At 34.3% G+C, this 18,266-nt stretch overlaps 1 non-coding gene and 1 pseudogene across 1 annotated transcript; one reads left to right on the top strand and one right to left on the bottom strand.

Annotated features, from left to right (window-relative positions):
• Positions 1 to 705: 705 nt before the first annotated feature.
• Positions 706 to 17,228, top strand: LOC113294173 (annotated as a pseudogene).
• TRNAR-ACG lies at positions 14,273 to 14,345 on the bottom strand. The gene has a single exon. It is a non-coding gene; the product is annotated as a tRNA-Arg (tRNA).
• Positions 17,229 to 18,266: the final 1,038 nt, after the last annotated feature.

The raw sequence follows: 18,266 nt of genomic DNA on the forward strand, positions 1-18,266 counted from the left end.
ACATAATTCAAGTAAGATTAACAAACATATGAGAAAATGTTTTGAGCAAAACTTCATAATTCCCTACCCCAGATTTCCCAAAACACACCAAATCATTTATGACAATGCAATCTCCTACTATCCATAATTTCATCATCTGGAGAGCACATAATTCTAGAAACATTAACAGAAATATAAGAAAAAGTTTGGAACCAAATTTTAAAATTCACTACCCCATATTACCAAAAATAAACCATGATCATCTACAACAATATCAATCTCCAACTTTCCACACTTCAGCATTAAGGATATCAAACAAAACCCATAATTTATGAAACGCTAATTAACAAGAAATTCTCCACAAGGATGAAAATGAAATTTATCAAAGAAAGAAAACTAAAACTAAAATTAATACTAACAATGACAATAAAAATAACACCAAAATCAACAAAGAATGTATTCAAAACAAAAACAGAAAATCGAAATTGATAGTTAAAACCACATACCAAAAAATCGAAATTTAGGATGATACACACGCAGCCTTGTTTTCAAGTATTCTTCTAATGTCTTGACGCTGATAGATATCAATTTGAAACTCATCTCTGACTATAGGATTCACTACTTTATTTCCTTCGACCACCAGTTATGATATTAAAATCTTGAAAAAAATCTTTCTAGTGGATTAAGTAATTATAAAAATCTTTAAGTTTTCAAGTGTACATAACGATGTCAAACACTGATTTTGAAAAAATTGCTTCAGGCAATACTAACGGTGATAACTTAAGTAGCCCAGTATGTGGTGATCTAACTAATGTAGGAGTTGATGTTAATGATGATGAATCCGTTGAGATAATAGAGAATCGGGGTTTTGGTAAAAAGTGTGTGAGAGGGAGATAGGTTTTTTTTGTTTTCTTGAGATTCTTTGTTTGAATCTTGGAGGGATTTTAGTGTTTCTTTCTCAAGTTGGATGATTTTTCCCTTTCTAATGCTGACAACGGTGTTTATAAAGACGTTGGTTATAGGATACCCAAACTTGTTGGGACTACCCTAGTTATTTGACCCAGGTAACTCGTTATTTGATATACTAAGTTTAGACAAATACTAAATTACTTTTTATTGTATGTTGAAAATTCCCTTAGAAACTCCCCTCTATACTTGGCCTAACAAAAGACAAAACCTTTTACTTCTACGGTTGACAAGCCATTGGTTTGTTCAGAAACATATAATATGATTATTATAGTTATTGCATCTATAATCTAACCACAACTTCATTTTGTTTGACTTGCATAGTGTTATATGAATGGATTATAACTTTAAAAAAGAATTCTCTTGTTGCATAACAAGAAGTTTGAGACTTATGCAACGACTTTGTGGAGCTTGTTAGACTTCTCTGTGTTAGAGCATAGCTCGGTTGAACCCACCAAGCATTGGTATGTCAAGTTTGGTTGTCATATTTTGGTGAGTCAAAACTCATTTAAAGAGTCGCTTGATTATTTACTAGAGTCAACTTAGTATAGGTTAGCTTGGAAGTTATTAGGATATGAGACATACAAGTATTACTTGAAGAATGTGAAGAAGTAAAGATCTACAACGACGACATCATCGTTCCTCTTGAGGTTAGTAATATTTTGACTTGAACTGTTTCATTCCTAACGTATCTTTCAAGTCGTGCTAAATTGAAAACATAACTGCGAAGCTGTGAATGATTATACTCTAGTTAGACGTAGTATTAAGGAATAAAATACGAAGTATAACCTTATCTTTTGAACTTCGTACATAATACGACATAATAGTATGAATGCTATTGTGATTATGTGTATGGGTATGGGTGAATATTTCGTCCTAGGAAACAATATTTTACATTCGTTTAAAGAAAATAAATTCATAAACTTGTTTTGTGAATTAAAAGGGAAATCGCTAGGCTTATTGGTATTTTTGTTCATTGCAAATCTGTGGATTACCAATATGTGTGTTTAGTATAACCGCTCATGAATTTTTTATGTTCTTGGTAAAACTATTCACAAGACCTGACTTATGTGTCGATATGACTTTTATTAGTGAAACCAATCTTAAGTAATCACTTGAGATGGTATAATCGATATTTGTAACTGGTGTGACCATTCCTAGTCATTGGGTAACCGATCCTAGAACTTGGTTGGGACTAATCACAATATGTGTTATCGATTCTTGTAGTAGGTTAACAAGTTTTAGTAATTGGTGTAACCGATCCTGTAACTTGTGCGATCACAAGTAAGTACCATAAATAAGTGGTAACCGATCCTGGTACTTAGTTAACAAAGTTTTGTAAACTAATTTGACCGATCCTAGTAGCCACTTGGAGGTAGAACCAAAACTTGTTTTGGTAGAACCGTGAAACCCATGCATGGTGATTGAATATTTGATCAATCACATAGTTCTTGGAAATCAGATGAACCAATTCTAAACTCGTTTGGAAGTGTGGAAAATCGGTTCCAAGATTGTAAATATGAAAGAAGATTTACAAAGTAAAGATGTCGACATACTTTGAAGACATGCAGTAATTCTTATCTATTATTGTTCAAAGATATTCCTTAATAACTAAAGGAGAATCTCGGATCGAAATAAATTGAGAATCTTTTTATTAAGGTTTTTAGTTTTATATGCTTTTAATTTCCAGCAATTAATTGCATATCTTTGGAAAAAAATTGGTAATGTGCATTTACTAATTGGAGATTTTCTATTAAGATTTCGGTCAATATTTGGACAGAGTGACAGACACATTTTTGTGTCTAAGTTGTCCTCAATTTCTTGAATTCTTGGTACTCGATTTCGTACTTATTATGGTGTTTTTTGTATTTGTAGGTATTTTTGGGGAAATAAACATTTTTGGAAAATTCGGCTCGAAAAGTTGCTCGGGGCACCCCAGAGGACATTTTCTATACAGACCCCAGATTTGGCTAAGGAGCACCCATCGCTACCTACAACCCAAATTCCTTCTCAGCACCCATGGCTATTCGCACGCCAAAACTGGATATGGGAACTCCATCTTCACCTTCGTTTGAAACAAATTTTGGCGGGAAAAAGGAGCACTAACTGGTAGAGTTTAGATTCACGAATTGGACGTGATTTCATGAGACCCAATGGCTGATTTTTGTTGCGTAGGCTTGATTCAGCTAAACAGGGATGGTAAATCTTGCGGAATCAAGAAAACAGGCATGTAACGTATCTTTTGGAGTAAGCAGAGCACGAGATATTCTCGAGATTCTGTTGAACGAGTTTTTGAAGATTACGTGATTGGAGTGTGTAGATATTCCCCTTTCACGAGCTTAACTCAATTATAGGAGAGATTATGGCATGTTTGGAGTTGCTGATGGAAAGAAGACGCGTGATGGAGGTGATGGAAAGATATTCCCGTAACTGCATGGAGAATAATTCTCTTCACTATCGAGTTACCAGAGATCTTTTGGAGTTATGAGGGGTAATCCTTGGTTCTGTAGAGTATATATAGGGTTCTGGGGAATCACAGAAAAGGGAGGGGAGTTTGGGATAGTTTAGAATGCTACAGAGACGTAAATAATCGTGTTTCAAGAAACTGCCATTTCTGCTGCTGAAGCTGAAGAACACGAAGATCATCGACCCACAGAGGCAGTCGTTTTGCTACAGTGAAAACGACAGTTAGGTTCTATCGTTCCCTGTAACAGTTCGGTTTGTAACACTTATAACTGTTACAAACCCGGTTTTAATTGATTTTCATCATTTTCTCCATTTCATCATTTGTACACCTACTTTGAGCAATGAAATCAACTTTTGAGCGTGTTTCCAACATCATGATGAGCTAAACTCAATCCTTGGGGCTATGGAGGAAGCCGTTGTTTCGGTAAAAGTGATATATCTTTATTTTAAATTAATTATAGCAATTTTATTATGATCCTTGCATTGAACTAAAAATGGATTATATGATTTTGATTAGTTAGGTGTATTTTCTCTTGATAGAATATGCTTGCTTTAGAGTTTTGATATTCTATGCTTGGATTAACATCTATTCTTTTAAAAATCTACATGTCCAGGCAATACTATTAGAATCAATTTGAATGTTGAGTTGCGAAATTATTGTTTTATTAAATCACTAATATCGACCAATGGTGGAATCCTATCCCCAGTCTCTCCACAATATTCATATCACCTTTTTATTTGAGTTTACTATTATCATTTATAAAATTTAAGTCTAAAAAATCTGCTTTCACAAGTCTTGAATGAATCTTATTACTACAACAACTTTGAAAACACATCATAGAGCATTTCCAGGAATTATGAAAACCGATTTGGGGGTTATTGCATATCTTTGAGAATATTCGGTTTGGGAAATTCCTTGGTGTCCAAACTTCCTTTGTCTATAAATATTGAATTTTTCATTTCGAGCAAACTAATCCTCATAGCCAGCAAAACTACCTTGTTGTGTTGTTACTGGTGGAGCCGTCTATTCGGAGAGGAAAGTAACCTAATTAGGCGAAATCTCTTACGACCGCTCGTTTTAAAGACTTCTTTGGGATGGGGAAGCTCTACGAGTACTGTTTGTAGGAAACTAGATAATTGCAGTTTATTATTAGTTTTCGATTGATTTGATCGACTAACAGTTGTTGAACTTTGATTGCATTTAGTTTGTTTATTCTTGAGAATCTTCTCTTCTGATATAAGATTCACTCAAACTAGATCGAAGTTTCGACGGGGATCTTTAGACTGTTTGTATATCTAAAGACATCTTGTGATAATACATTGTTAACGGACTTCGTTCTGTGTGTGATTGATCACAATAGATTCAAGTTGATTGTGTGCAGGTGTTTATTGAAGATCTAAGAAGATTTGAAGACAAAGAAGATTTCTTATTTGAGTTCATAATCTTTGGTGTGCACAAAACTTGATCGGCTGGGGATCCAATTATAATCGGTTTATCTTTTTATAGATTGGATTGAATAGTTGTGTTGATCGGAATCCGTATTTAGTATCTTGGTCAGATCCTATTATTGATTGCATAGTCTAAACGATTACTTTGGTAACTGTTGAATAAATTGATCTAAGAACCCGATAAAGGAGTTTATTGGGATAAACGGAAGAGCATTTTGTCAAACTCACATCACTTGATTGAAAAAAGTTGTTACAGAACATATTTGTTGTTCCTTTACTGTTTGGAATACGAACCAATTAAAGGAATTGTTCCAAGTGCGTGACTTATTGCAAGTTCGAGGCGCAGGGACAAGACGGAACTAGGTGAACTAGATTAGTTGCTTGGTGTCAACTATAAGAAGTTGGTTTATATTTTGTATAGCGGCTTAATCCCGAGAGTATTCAATTATGGACAAGGTCCCAGGGTTTTTCTGCATTTGCGGTTTCCTCGTTAACAAAATCTTGTTGTGTCTTTTACTTTTCTATTTCCGCAATTATAATTATTTTTATTATGATTAGAAATAAAATACACAAACGTTAATTCCTATTTACTTGATAGCAATCCTATTGTGTTTGGTTAAGTCCGAACCTATTATCAAGTAAACATACTTCGTTGTTGTATTGTCTCGATCTTGTATCCATAGTCAATCACACAAGTTATCTTGTTGTTGTATTGTCTCGATCTCGTATCCATAGACGATCACACGAAGTGTAAACCGATTAATTAATTGTATTCTCTCGACTCAGTCCATAGACAATCACTTTCGGAGAAAAGACTTACAGGTAGAAAAGTTTTAGATTGAGGTATATTTGGATACCCTCGTCTTTTCACTTTATAAATCCTAATTTGTGTTTGAAATCAACTTCAAGTCAAAGATTAGCGGGATGAAAAAGCAGTTGAATGAGCTAGAAGGTATATTGGAAGGTCTTAATTTTCACGAAAATCTCAACAAATCTTGGAATCCCAAGTGCTGGAGAGAACTAATGCTGAGTTACAACATCAATAGGTAGAACTAACTCAAGCAAGGATTATGTTATAGGATTTTAAGGATTAAGATAAGAATACATGCATGTTAATTTCATATAGATATGATTTTATAAATTGCTTTCGGGATGCCTCATCTTGTACTGTTGAAACTCCAGAGACAACTCTGGTAACTTCCATTACACTATTATTCGAGTTGCACATCAAAAATGAAGAATTTAACCCATAGTAAGTAACAAAAAAAAAATAAAAATAAAATAAATTAGTAATATTTAATTAAAATTCAATATAAAATGTACCGAGTACACCACGGTGTTTTCGATATCAATCTATATAGATATATCTTATATAATCTTATATAATTAAATAATTGTCAAAAGATTATTTCAACAAGATATGGATATGACTAGGTAAGTAGTCAAAGTTGGAAACTGAACGAACTATGAGTGGACTAACGATTTTCTATAGATCAAAAGGTATATATACCACTTACATACATTTTCCTTGTGTCAAACTATATGTGGTAACAACAATCCATGCTCCCAATCCCATCATAGGGAAGTAACTGTCGAGCACACCTTCATAAAATGAATTATCTAACATTACAAAGAGTGGAGGAAAGCGATGATTCAGAACATGGAACCTCAGCTGCTTCCGAAGTAGACAAAGAGGGAGAATATTTTCCTTGATTTACGTAGTAGAATACAGTTTCCAAAATATTTATGGCAAATAGACACTAATCTCTTGGCTTAAGCCGAGCTAAACAAAATTATAACTATATTAGGTCTAACTCATCAAACGGCTGGTTATATATTGATCTACGGCCAGAAACTTAAGTTCAAAATTAAGTCAAAAAAGTTAAGTTAAGGGATCTGCTCCCACAAATAATGTATGTATTTTGTTTTTGTACACCGGTAAAAGTAAGAAAAACTAATTTAAAACTCTTATAGCAGTTCGAGCAAAAAATCGACCTAGTAAATCCTCACCGAAAACACTTAAACCATGTTTGTTTTCTCCTGAATCACTTGTCTGGATCTGACTAAATATGTCTGTTTTTTGAGTCAGATTTGACTCAAAAACATGAGTCAGTGGTTTGTTCCCATGAGCCAAGGGTATTTTATTACCTGAATCAAACAGGTCCGAGTCAGGGGTTAGGTCTGACTCAGATCACGAGTCAGATCTGACTCAGAAAAAAAAAACGGTCTGACATCTGACTCGGGATGAATGAGGAGACGCCTCAACACAATAAATACAACCGACACAAAAAAGGAAACAGAGTTTGGAATCGATCACCCGAAGAAAAGAACAAAGAACAAATAGCCAAGTGAGAATAATAAAAAAAAAGCACCAAGCGTCTCATATCCAACTCAAAGCGGCCAATATAAATACAAGACTCATAAAACTATCACCATCTTAGATGTCAAGCCCAAAATTTTAGTGATTGATTCCGCCCAAAAATAAGCTTGAATCTTAATATCTCGAATTAGACTTTCTAAGTTTCTCTTTTTTTGATTGAAGATTCTAGAATTCCTTTTTTTTCCAAATGCACCACCATATTGTAACTGGTAAGTTGTTTCATATACGGCCAGGTCTTTCATCAATCCAATCATGACTCCAAGTTTTTATAGTTGCGGAAATATTACTATCGTAATTCCAACTGGAGTTGCATATATCCTTCAGAAAAGTAATCCCACAGTCTCTTTGTATGACAACAATCATAGAATAAATGGGTAATTGTTTCGTCGTCTTCTTCACAAAACCGGCATACCCTATCCACATGCATACCCCTTCTAATAAACTTGTCGACTGTCATCAACCTTTCATGGTATAAAAGCCACAGATTTTTTTTTTACTTTGTACGGATAATGATGACTCCAAATAATCTCACTTGAAAGCTAATATTACCTTGGTCACAAAGAGAATCAAACCCACATTTAACAGTATAAGTATCGACCATATTGTTTCCATCCACCATCCACCATCTAGAGTCTACGAACCTTCTTGAATATTCACCACTTCCAGTAAAGTTTATGGAAACAATCTTCCTAATTATGGCTTGAAAATATCTACTTCGAGACATGAACTTCCATTTGATGCCGTTACTTGAAATCTCATATAACCTAGCCACCACTTTCCTTTTTGTTCATGAAGCTTCAAAGGCTAATGGAAATTTATTGCATAAGACCGCATCTCCAATCCAAAATTCTTCCCAAAATCTAATTTCATTTCCCGCGTCATTCTTATATTTCACATGTTTGTTAAAATCCTCGAGCTCGTTATAAATATTGTACCACAAACTACATCCCTTTGGTCCTTTCGGTTGAAGAGTTTCCCAACTGGTTGATGTTTCTCCAAAATTTTATACAATTATCTTTCTCCATAAAGCATCCTTTTCCGTTCCAAATATCCACCACCACTTTTTGAGAAACGCCGAGTTCATGTATTTACATTTCTGGATTCCAAGACTATCACCTTCTTTAGATTTTACGATTATTGACCACCCGACATTATGAATTATTTTCTTTCTAGAGTCATCATCCCAAAGAAAATTCCTTACTATCTTATCAATCTTAATGGTATCGGAGCATGGTGAAAGAAAGATTGATAAATAAAAAATGGAAAAACTAGCCAAAACACATTTGATGAGAGTCAACCTACCTCCTCTTGATATCGTTCTCCCATTCCAATAGGAATGTCTCGAATAACAAGATTCTATAATCTTCTCCCACTTTTGAGTGCCACCAACTTTATCACCCAAAGGACGACCGAGATAAATACTTGGAAAATTTGACCTCTTGCACCCCAACATTAGCAAAGTCATCAATGTCTTCATCGAGAGATACTCCAAACAAACAACTTTTAGCAAAGTTGATTTTTAATCCCAAGGTTAATTCAAAACGTAAAAGTAAATACCAAAGAGAATCTACTTGTTCACGCTTTCGCATAAAAAAAAACAATGGTATCATAAGCAAATCGGAGACGGTTAACTTTAGTTCCCTCGTTCTTCACCTAGAAACCCAAATTTTACCAACTTTTCGTGCCTTACTCAACATATGACCCAAAACCTCTCCAACAATGGTAAAACGAAAAGAACGAAGAGGATCACCTTGACAAATACCCTTCTCACTACCAAAAAACCCATGATACCATTTACAAGAACCGAGAAATTTGAGTAGGACATGCAATTCTGTATCTAAGCAGTAAGCACGCCAGACGCCTAAAAAACCCATTTTAACTAAAGACTTCGTCTAAAAAGTTCCAGTTCACATTATATATCAAAAATAAATTAGTTGGTGCGTATCACATATCTGTATATATATGCTTTCCAAAGCATGCCACATATCTTCGAGTATCATCTCGTATAAATCCTCCGATACCCGTATTAAATTGGGTGTGGGGAGACAAGGGTTGAGAATTAGAGAATACGGATCACCCAGCAAGTGATTAGATCGATACCAAGCCAGCCAAACACAGAAAAAAAATGACTTAGTCAAGGATGAGTTCGCTAACAGTATCAGAAACTTCTTCATCACTCTTAACTAAATCATTTGATAGATTGATAATGTTGAATCAGAAAATACACACAGAAGAACCTAAAACAAATTATGGCGATTGTTGTAGGCTAAGTTTAGCAGCTCTAATAAGAATATTCTTTATATAATAATAGAGTTTTTTTAAGCGTTCTCATTCACCGGAGCTTCGCGTTCACTGGAGCTCCACGTTATTTCCCCCTTCTGGTTGATTCTGGCCTCACAAGTTTTTTTTTTTTGGAAAAGTTATTAAATTTGAACCAAAAAAAAATCAGGAAAATATATTTTTTTATTCTGGCCCCACAAGTTTTTCTTTTTATGGAAAATTTATTAAATTTAAACCAAAAAAAGTCAGGAAAATATTTTTTTTTTGCCAATAATAAGATAGCTAAATCTAATAACATGCCAAAAATATATAAATGGATAATTAATCACAGAATCCACGATTTCATCATAATAATCAACAAATTAAATCACATAATCCACAATTTCATCATGATAATCAACAAATCGAATGATTCCACAATAAATCGAATGATCATCACATAATAATAAATAAATAACGTTGAATGTCCAATGTCCATTTACAACCTTAAATAATAGAATTTTCTAATTACAACCTAAAACTATCAATCAAACTCCAAAATAGATAAATCGTAGAAAAAAAATGCTTGGCCAAATCATGGGTACTAATCTTTTGACACGACGATGAATCTCTTTTTCCTGTATCCTGCACAGCAATATGAATTTTTGTTAGTATTTTAGTGAAATGATTAAGAGCACAAATTATGATCAAGAATAAGCTAATATAAAACGAGCATGAAAAAAAAATACACAATAATCATCGTGATTTTACAATTACTTTTCTTCGTTTTTTTTTCCAAAATTAAAAATAAAATTGGTTTAGTAAATATTCTGTGTGAAAAATAGCTGCACACACTAAAGGAAATAACAGGATATTAAAACTATTTTTCTTTTTACAATTGTTTCCATGAAGATAAGATCTATTTAACATGTATAAGATTATTACAATTTTGGACAAAAATATTGCAACAAGTTAGTATAACTATCCAAAAATAAAAAATTATACCCCCAAACCGTGGTCGGGAAAGATACTCAATATTTTTTGGAAAAACAAATACGGCAACAAAGTAATTCTAAATGCTGCAATGTTTTTATAATATTTTTCTTACTGTAATATTTTTTATTAAAAAAATATTAATGTCCACTAATTCTAAAAGATATTTTAGTAAATATGATTAGTAAAAAATTGCAATAAGTAAACAAATGATTTTGTTGACTAGAGGTTGCCGGATATAATGCAATATATATATATATATATATATATATATATATATATATAGAAATCCGAGGTATTATTCTAGATATTTACTAAAATTATATCAAAAATAAAATCATTTTATTTATGGTTTGGTTTTTCTATATAAAGCTTTCAACAAAAAGCAAAATCCCATTTTTGCGACGCCTACTCAGCCTTGATTTTTTCTATTTGGTTTTTTTTTTTTTTAATTTGTGGTTTTCTTATAAGCCTGTAAACCTTTTGGTTTGCTTTCTAAATGTGCATGTTGTTTGTTTTGCAGGTGAGGTCTCCGTATCCTAGTTAGTAAGTTCGCGAATGATTCGCGAATCATTCGCGAATTTTTCCGTATCACGAATTTTACCGTCTTATTCGCGTACGTTTGCAACTCCGAACCCAAGTCGCGTATTATGTGGCATTCCCGAATTATTCGCGAACCGTTCACGAATTTTACGTATCCCGAATAATACGTCCGCTTAATTCGTCATAAATTCTTTAGCTTTTACTTTTCAAAGACTCCATTTTTTGGGCTTTACTGCCTCCCGAGCATACACGACCGAATATTAGACGTGTTGTGATTTTTATGAAACAAAAACGACTGAAGAGATTTGAAGGTGAAGGTGAGAGAGATCTCAAACTCACTAACCAAGCATCTAAACCACCATACGACGTCCTCTTGGATAACTAATGTTGTATATATTATTAATATCATCATATTAAGTTTATTTTTTCTTTAAATAACTCACACATATGCATAAAAATTGGTCTATGACCTTATAAATACAAATTATTTGTTATATATAGATACCGAATTTTCAGAGCCGAACTCACATTTATAAATCGAATCATACACGTACGTATGCCTTTCCGAATTACTGACGAATCACGTCCCGTTGACCGAATTTTAGACCGAATCTGAATTTTACAAAACCGAATAATACTCGTACGTTTGTCGTTCCGTACGTTTATCGAATCCCGAATTGCTAACTAGGCTCCATATAAAACACTTTTTTCTTCAAGAACTAGATGTTTCTCTTTTCTAGAACTAGAATTTTGTTGGTTTTTTATCTTGGGATTCACTGATTCAATGTTTTTTTATTTTATCTACTTTCGTTTTTTGCTTTGCAGATATCCTTGATCATGCATCTGTTGCATCTGTGTTGTAGTTGGGCATACGTCAAGCCATATTTTTAAGGTATACCTTATCTATGTTTGTTTCACTTCTTTAGTTTATTGTTTCGTTTCTTCGATCAGCGGCAATATTTATGTTGATGTTCACGAGTCTTGCTACAGAAAGAGGGTTTGGAGGTGTGCACAACAAGAGAGAGAGCTAATAATGAATCTTAGTTGTCCATCATGGGACTCAACATTTGATTCCAAGGTTTGTTTTGTTTTTCTTCTGTTTCTTCATAGCTTTTGGATAGTTTTGATTGTTGATTCTGGATGATCAATTTTTTTTTTTTTTTTTTTTTTTTTTTTTTTTTATCTTGGTGAAAATTTCCTGTATAGTCAGGATTTAGTATTTTTACAATATTGCATCGATAATAATAATCCTTAATTGCTTACCAAATACATAAAAACACTCAGAGCAGGATATTAATGAATCAAATTCCTCGAGCTTACGGTAGTTTTCGTTTTGGTTGTTATCAATATAATTTAATGATTTCGTTTATGCGAATGATAGTTAATGGAGGATTGTTATCTCAAACTTCTATGACTTAATTGGTATTCCATATGTATAGTTTAGTCTGCAATTTACTAAAGTTATTGGCCAGACTGATCGATATGGGCATTTAGAAGGGAAGACAAGAAATACGAGGATGAGCAATATAGAAAGGCTTACAGTTGATGATAGAGGGAAGTTTTCCACTAAGAAAAGTTTTGAAATAAAGTGATATTGTTAACCACAGAAGGAATGTTCTCTCAAGGATGCATATTAAATGATAGAGGGAAGTTTTCCACTAACAAAAGTTTTGAAACAAAGTGATATTGTTAACCACAGAAGAAATGTTCTTCCAAGGGTGCATATTAATGTTCATATTTCGTATATTGTGTGGAATATATATTTATTTATTTTTGATAAGAAGTCTTGAAATTAACCAACTAGAAGCGCTTTACAAGTCTGGGGAAAGCCCTCCCTGAAAGGTTTCTTCTTAAACATAAACCAAAAAAGGAGAACTGTGAAACCATTCACAATTACAACCAATAGTTTCTGCCATTTTTGTCAAAACATCATCAGCACTGTTACCTTCTATATACTTCTGCATAATAAAAAGTTATCAAAAAGACTGACCAAAAACTTGAATGTCTGCAAGAACATCTATGGTTATTTTTGTTATTTGGATCTTTGTATTTGTACCAAATTTACCATAAAGAATTGGAAAAGTATCTACCTGAACTCGAAGTAAGAGTTGATATCTCAATTTCCATGAATAATACCGGAACATTATATGTTTTCAGCGTCCGCTCCAAGTATGAAATTATTAGATATCTCGGGTTACCTACTCATATTTTAAATTTCAAATGAAAGTGAAGTAAATTAATCATCTTTCAATCAGAAATGTGTAGGAATGAGATCTACGATCCCCATAGATTATTTCTTTCGATCAGATACGTCTACATCCCAAACTGCTGCATGTCGTTTCGGGTCTATACTTTGAACTTTACTATTGCAAAATGCACAAAGAAGGGGAAAAAGAAAGAAAGAAGAGGAATGTTCCTTTATCTCCGCGTTTGATCTTCTTGACATATTACCTTTAGAAAATTAAGAGAGCACATACATGAAGGATGAGGCATCGAGCAACATTTTTGTGATGAGTGGATTCATACAAATTGAGAAACACGAGGTAGCAATAACCTAGATTATTTTTCTTTGAGTTACTGATTAAAATTGCTCACCAGATTTACAAAATCGGTAATTGATCATGTCTATTGCTACACCACCTGCGACATACAACATTACAATAGGAGAAGAAAGACTCGGTTTATTTCACCAGCTCCGACTCTGCCATTTATTCCAAATGGCACGAGTGACAACACTTGCTAATTATTTTGCTCAGGGGTTATACTAAGAGATGCATATTGGGATTATATGTTCCATTTACAGACAAGGACTGGAATGTGGAATTCATTCATTTGGATGTGGTCGATGGGTAAGTTCGACTTCTTCTCCATCATCTCTAATTCAACATGTTGCGGTCCAAAATTCAATTTAATTTAGTTTTTCAATAATTTTTCTGTTTGTAATGAAATTAATTTTAAGACGACGATCAATTCAAAAACAAATACGTGCATAGCACGGGTGAAAAACTAGTATAACCAATGAAAATCATTAGATGCACAATAAGATGGCGTCACATTCCAATCTTCCAAAAATATTCCGTTCCCTGCGCTTCCATGTGAGCCATAACACCAATCCATACAAATCAAAAATTCTCAGGCATACGTTGGAAAACAAGCACCAAATAAAGTACTTTATTTCATTTGCGAAATAACATTTCATGAGCTAAGAAAAGAAAAAAAAAAGGGAAGAAAAAAAATCGACTCTGCTGGGGATCGAACCCAGAGTCTCTGGTTTCGTAGACCAGCGCCTTATCCATTGGGCCACAGAGTCGTTGTTGATGTTCTGTTTATTCTAAAATAGAACAATCTCGAAAAGCATTACTTGGTCAGTCCTCCATTCATGAGCACAGCTAGTAATGCTGGATCGCACTCCATCAATGGAGGCATGAAGATTGATGGGTTCTCGAAATCATACATGATGCAGACATGCCTTCGGCAAAAGAGAAAAAAGAAACACAAATGGACTCCCTCCCTGATCGAGGGTCTAGTTTGGTGCCACATTCTAGGAAGAAAAAATGAGGGCAGATGGTGTGGGTATGTATGTAGCAGTTTAGGAGTTTGGTCTTTCTTAGGGAGTATGTATTCCTTAGCTATACAATAAATGTTTCTGTTTTCTTCTTCCTACAGTAAATTTAAGTGAAGTGACAAGAAATAACGATGATAATTAATGAAGAATAATGACCACCACTATCAAGAATTTGCACCTTCACTTTTTGGCAGGTTTAACGTCAACAGAAATGCTTTGACATTAATTCCATGAACTGAACGAGATAATAAGGTCATCGTCACAGTGGTTGCGTATAGCTGTATCATGTATGGTTATACCATTTGTTACAACAACAAAACTTCACGTTAGTTGAATTGTCAAAAGTATCATTTCCCTCTAAATATCGATTCACAATTATTATCATTAATCTATTTTTTTAGCTTTTAATTTTTGCTTTTTCGTGTAAATAAGATATCAACCGAGTGGAACAATCATGGCCATGTCCTTTTTCAGTGTTAAGATTTATGCAAAGCATACTTAGTATAGGCAGAGTGGTGTAAACGGTTTTGAGTTGTCTTCTTTAATTCTACTTTTAGTTTATCACAAGTGCATCTCATTATCATGTTTATACCTAAATATACATGAAGCTTCCTAAATATACCTCAGTGGGCAACGTTAATGTGATCTTCCCGTGTGTGTGCTGATTTGGACAACCAAATACACTGCGTAGCAATTAATCATCCCTTATGAAATCAATATTTGGAGCAAAATGAACTGGCCAGACGTTTTGTTGCTGTAGCCAAATAGTTTTAATTATGCATGTAGAGTCACTAGGATGATAGAGAGATGCTGTGGTGTGGGGAATTTTCAACAATTTCTTCAGTATAACAAAAAACCCATTAAAATTCTCTCATTCTTCATCTTCATTTCAACACCTCTGTTCACCAGAAGAAGAAGGCATCTCTGTGGTGTAAAAACTCTTTGAATTGGTATTTTTGTTTAAATTCGTTTGCCAGATACGCTTCAACGTTTTGTTTTTGAATTCGTGTGTTAGAAACTCTTGGTGTATGTTTTTAAACTTTGGGGGTTCTGTGCAGCTGGGAGGTTGCAGAATAACAATACTTCATGGAGAGCGCCTTCTGGATTGAACGATGGATCACAGTTAACTGATATGAAAGGTGGATTGGTCGGTGGCTATTATGATTGTGGTAGCAATATGAAATTCAGTTTCCCAATGGCTTTTTCTATGAGTCTATTAAGTTGGAGTGTGATTGAATATGGTCACAAGTACAAATCGATAAATGAATATGACCATGATCGGGAAATCATCAAATGGGGTACGGATTACCAACTACGCACTATCGATTATTCTGGCACAAAGATTGAGAAAATTTATAGCCAGGTATGTGTAAACTTCAGACATATTACTTATTTACAGTTCAGTATCTCAAGGACATGGTGCATATTGGTTCTCATTTAACCTTGCTTAATGTACCATAGGTAGGCGTTGTCAGGAACGAATCAGCAGCACCAAATGGTCAGAACTGTTGGGAAAGAGCAGAAGACATGAATTATGTCCTCCCGGTGCAAACAACAACTAAAGGAGCGGATCTAGCCAGTGAAATGGCAGCTGCTCTTGCATCTGCATCAATTGTTTTCATCGACAACACAGAGTATTCCCAAAAACTCATTAAAGGAGCAACAATGTTATTTGAGTTCGGTCTGGATAAGGCAAAACAAGTCCGTTATAGCAGGGACAATGCCATATTTCGAAACTTCTACAACTCATCCGGATTCTATGACGAATACATGTGGGGCGCTGCTTGGATGTATTACGCAACTGGCAATTCTAGTTATCTTTCTGGGGCCACAGATCAAAGCATAGCAAAGAAGGCTCACGCGTTTTCTCGATCTGCACATATACGTGTTTTGAGTTGGGACAACAAGTTTCCAGCTGCCCTATTGTTGTTAACCAGGATGAGAATTTTTCTGGACCCAGGGTTTCCATATGAGCTGATGCTGGAAAGATATCACTATCATAGTGGTCTAACCATGTTCGTATATTAAGAAGTACAACGCTTTCAATTTCACACGAGGTAAGATTCGTTCCCTCATGAAGATAAAATGAAACGAAACTTAATATTATTGTTTTTTGACCGTTGATGACGTTTTTTATTGCAGGCGGTTTTATATTAATGGATGGAGGGCGCCAGAACCTGCAATATGCAGCGAATGCTGCATTCATAGTTTGTTGACTATATGAATGCAGCAATGATGCCTGGCTGGTACTGTGGAGAACAATACGTCGGTGCAGATGAACTGCATAACTTTGCCACCTCTCAGGTTGTACCTCTGTCTGTATCTTTTATATATGTATCTTCATTTTCTTTTGTATATGTATATATCTATAGATGTTTACTTTTACTGTTTACTCATATCCATGTTGTTAACAGATAAATTACGTACTTGGGTCAAAGCCAAGCAAGATGTGTGGAAATGCAGGATTCATTTCCGCGTTGATAGCTTTAACAAGAACAGCTGGCATTGTAATCGACACAAACACAATCTTTTCACGTATCCACCCATTTTCCCCAGCATCTCCAGCACCTCCTCCTCCATGGAAACCTTGATATCTCTTTGTTTGCACTTTGGTCTTTAATGGGAGAATTCCTGAAGTCAGATTAGATTTTATGTATTTTATGAAACCAAAATTTAAACCACACACACAATTTTATTAGAATATAACCTCATCCATCGATTACTGCCAACTACAGTCCCACCAACAGTTCCATAATTACGCCATAAATTTATATGTATGCATCACCATTTTCTCAAAATGTTACAACCACTGGATGCCAAATGAATTCATGGCGTAAACATATTTCCATTTCTCATCAGTACAGATAAACACTCTCAGTGGTTCCTTTCCATTACGTACAACAGCAAAAATCACCAATGATATGTATGTAACACTAACACACATGGCCACGGCATAAAGAGATATGGAGTAAGAGATCATTTTTAATTCAGTTCCAATATCACTACGTACACTAAATAATCCCAATAATAATCAATATTACTACATCTCCAGGTACTAAAAGTTTCCTCCTATCAAAGAGAAATTGATGCATTCTATGGGCCTCATGTTAACCTCAACAAGACTGCCCTGCTGTACAAATTCTGTACAAACAGTTCTCTGTTCTGCCACTTCCGCGTGTCCGATCATCCTGAAATTTTAACTGAGTCTTCCTGATATATCTAAGCATAAGATGTCCAATATTCACTTAATTGTAGCGGTTAGATGTCATATTGCGTGAGTTCTAAATGTTGAAATAACAGATTCCCAATTTAACCTAAGGTTTCATCACCCAAACGAAGTTTCAAAGTAACTTTAACCTCGCACTGTAATAATATTTACAAATTATAAGTCTCAAGTCTGGTGCATTCCTACAAACCAGAATTCATTTTGTACTAAAACACAATCGGATAGGTAAACGTGCTCATACAAGGTAAACACGAGGAGGCATATGAGATAAGACCAATACAGTATTTACTGTTAAAAAATCATCAAGTATTTTACACATTTTCTTAAGTAATCCAATGGAATGATTTTATACAGCTGATAAAATCAAGGACTAATTTTATACATAAATTAGCATTTGAGAACTCTCAAACTAGCTAGCACTCCCTATCATGCTGTAATCT

Source organism: Papaver somniferum, chromosome 7, assembly GCF_003573695.1.
Source record: "Papaver somniferum cultivar HN1 chromosome 7, ASM357369v1, whole genome shotgun sequence".
Taxonomy (NCBI): domain Eukaryota; kingdom Viridiplantae; phylum Streptophyta; class Magnoliopsida; order Ranunculales; family Papaveraceae; genus Papaver; species Papaver somniferum.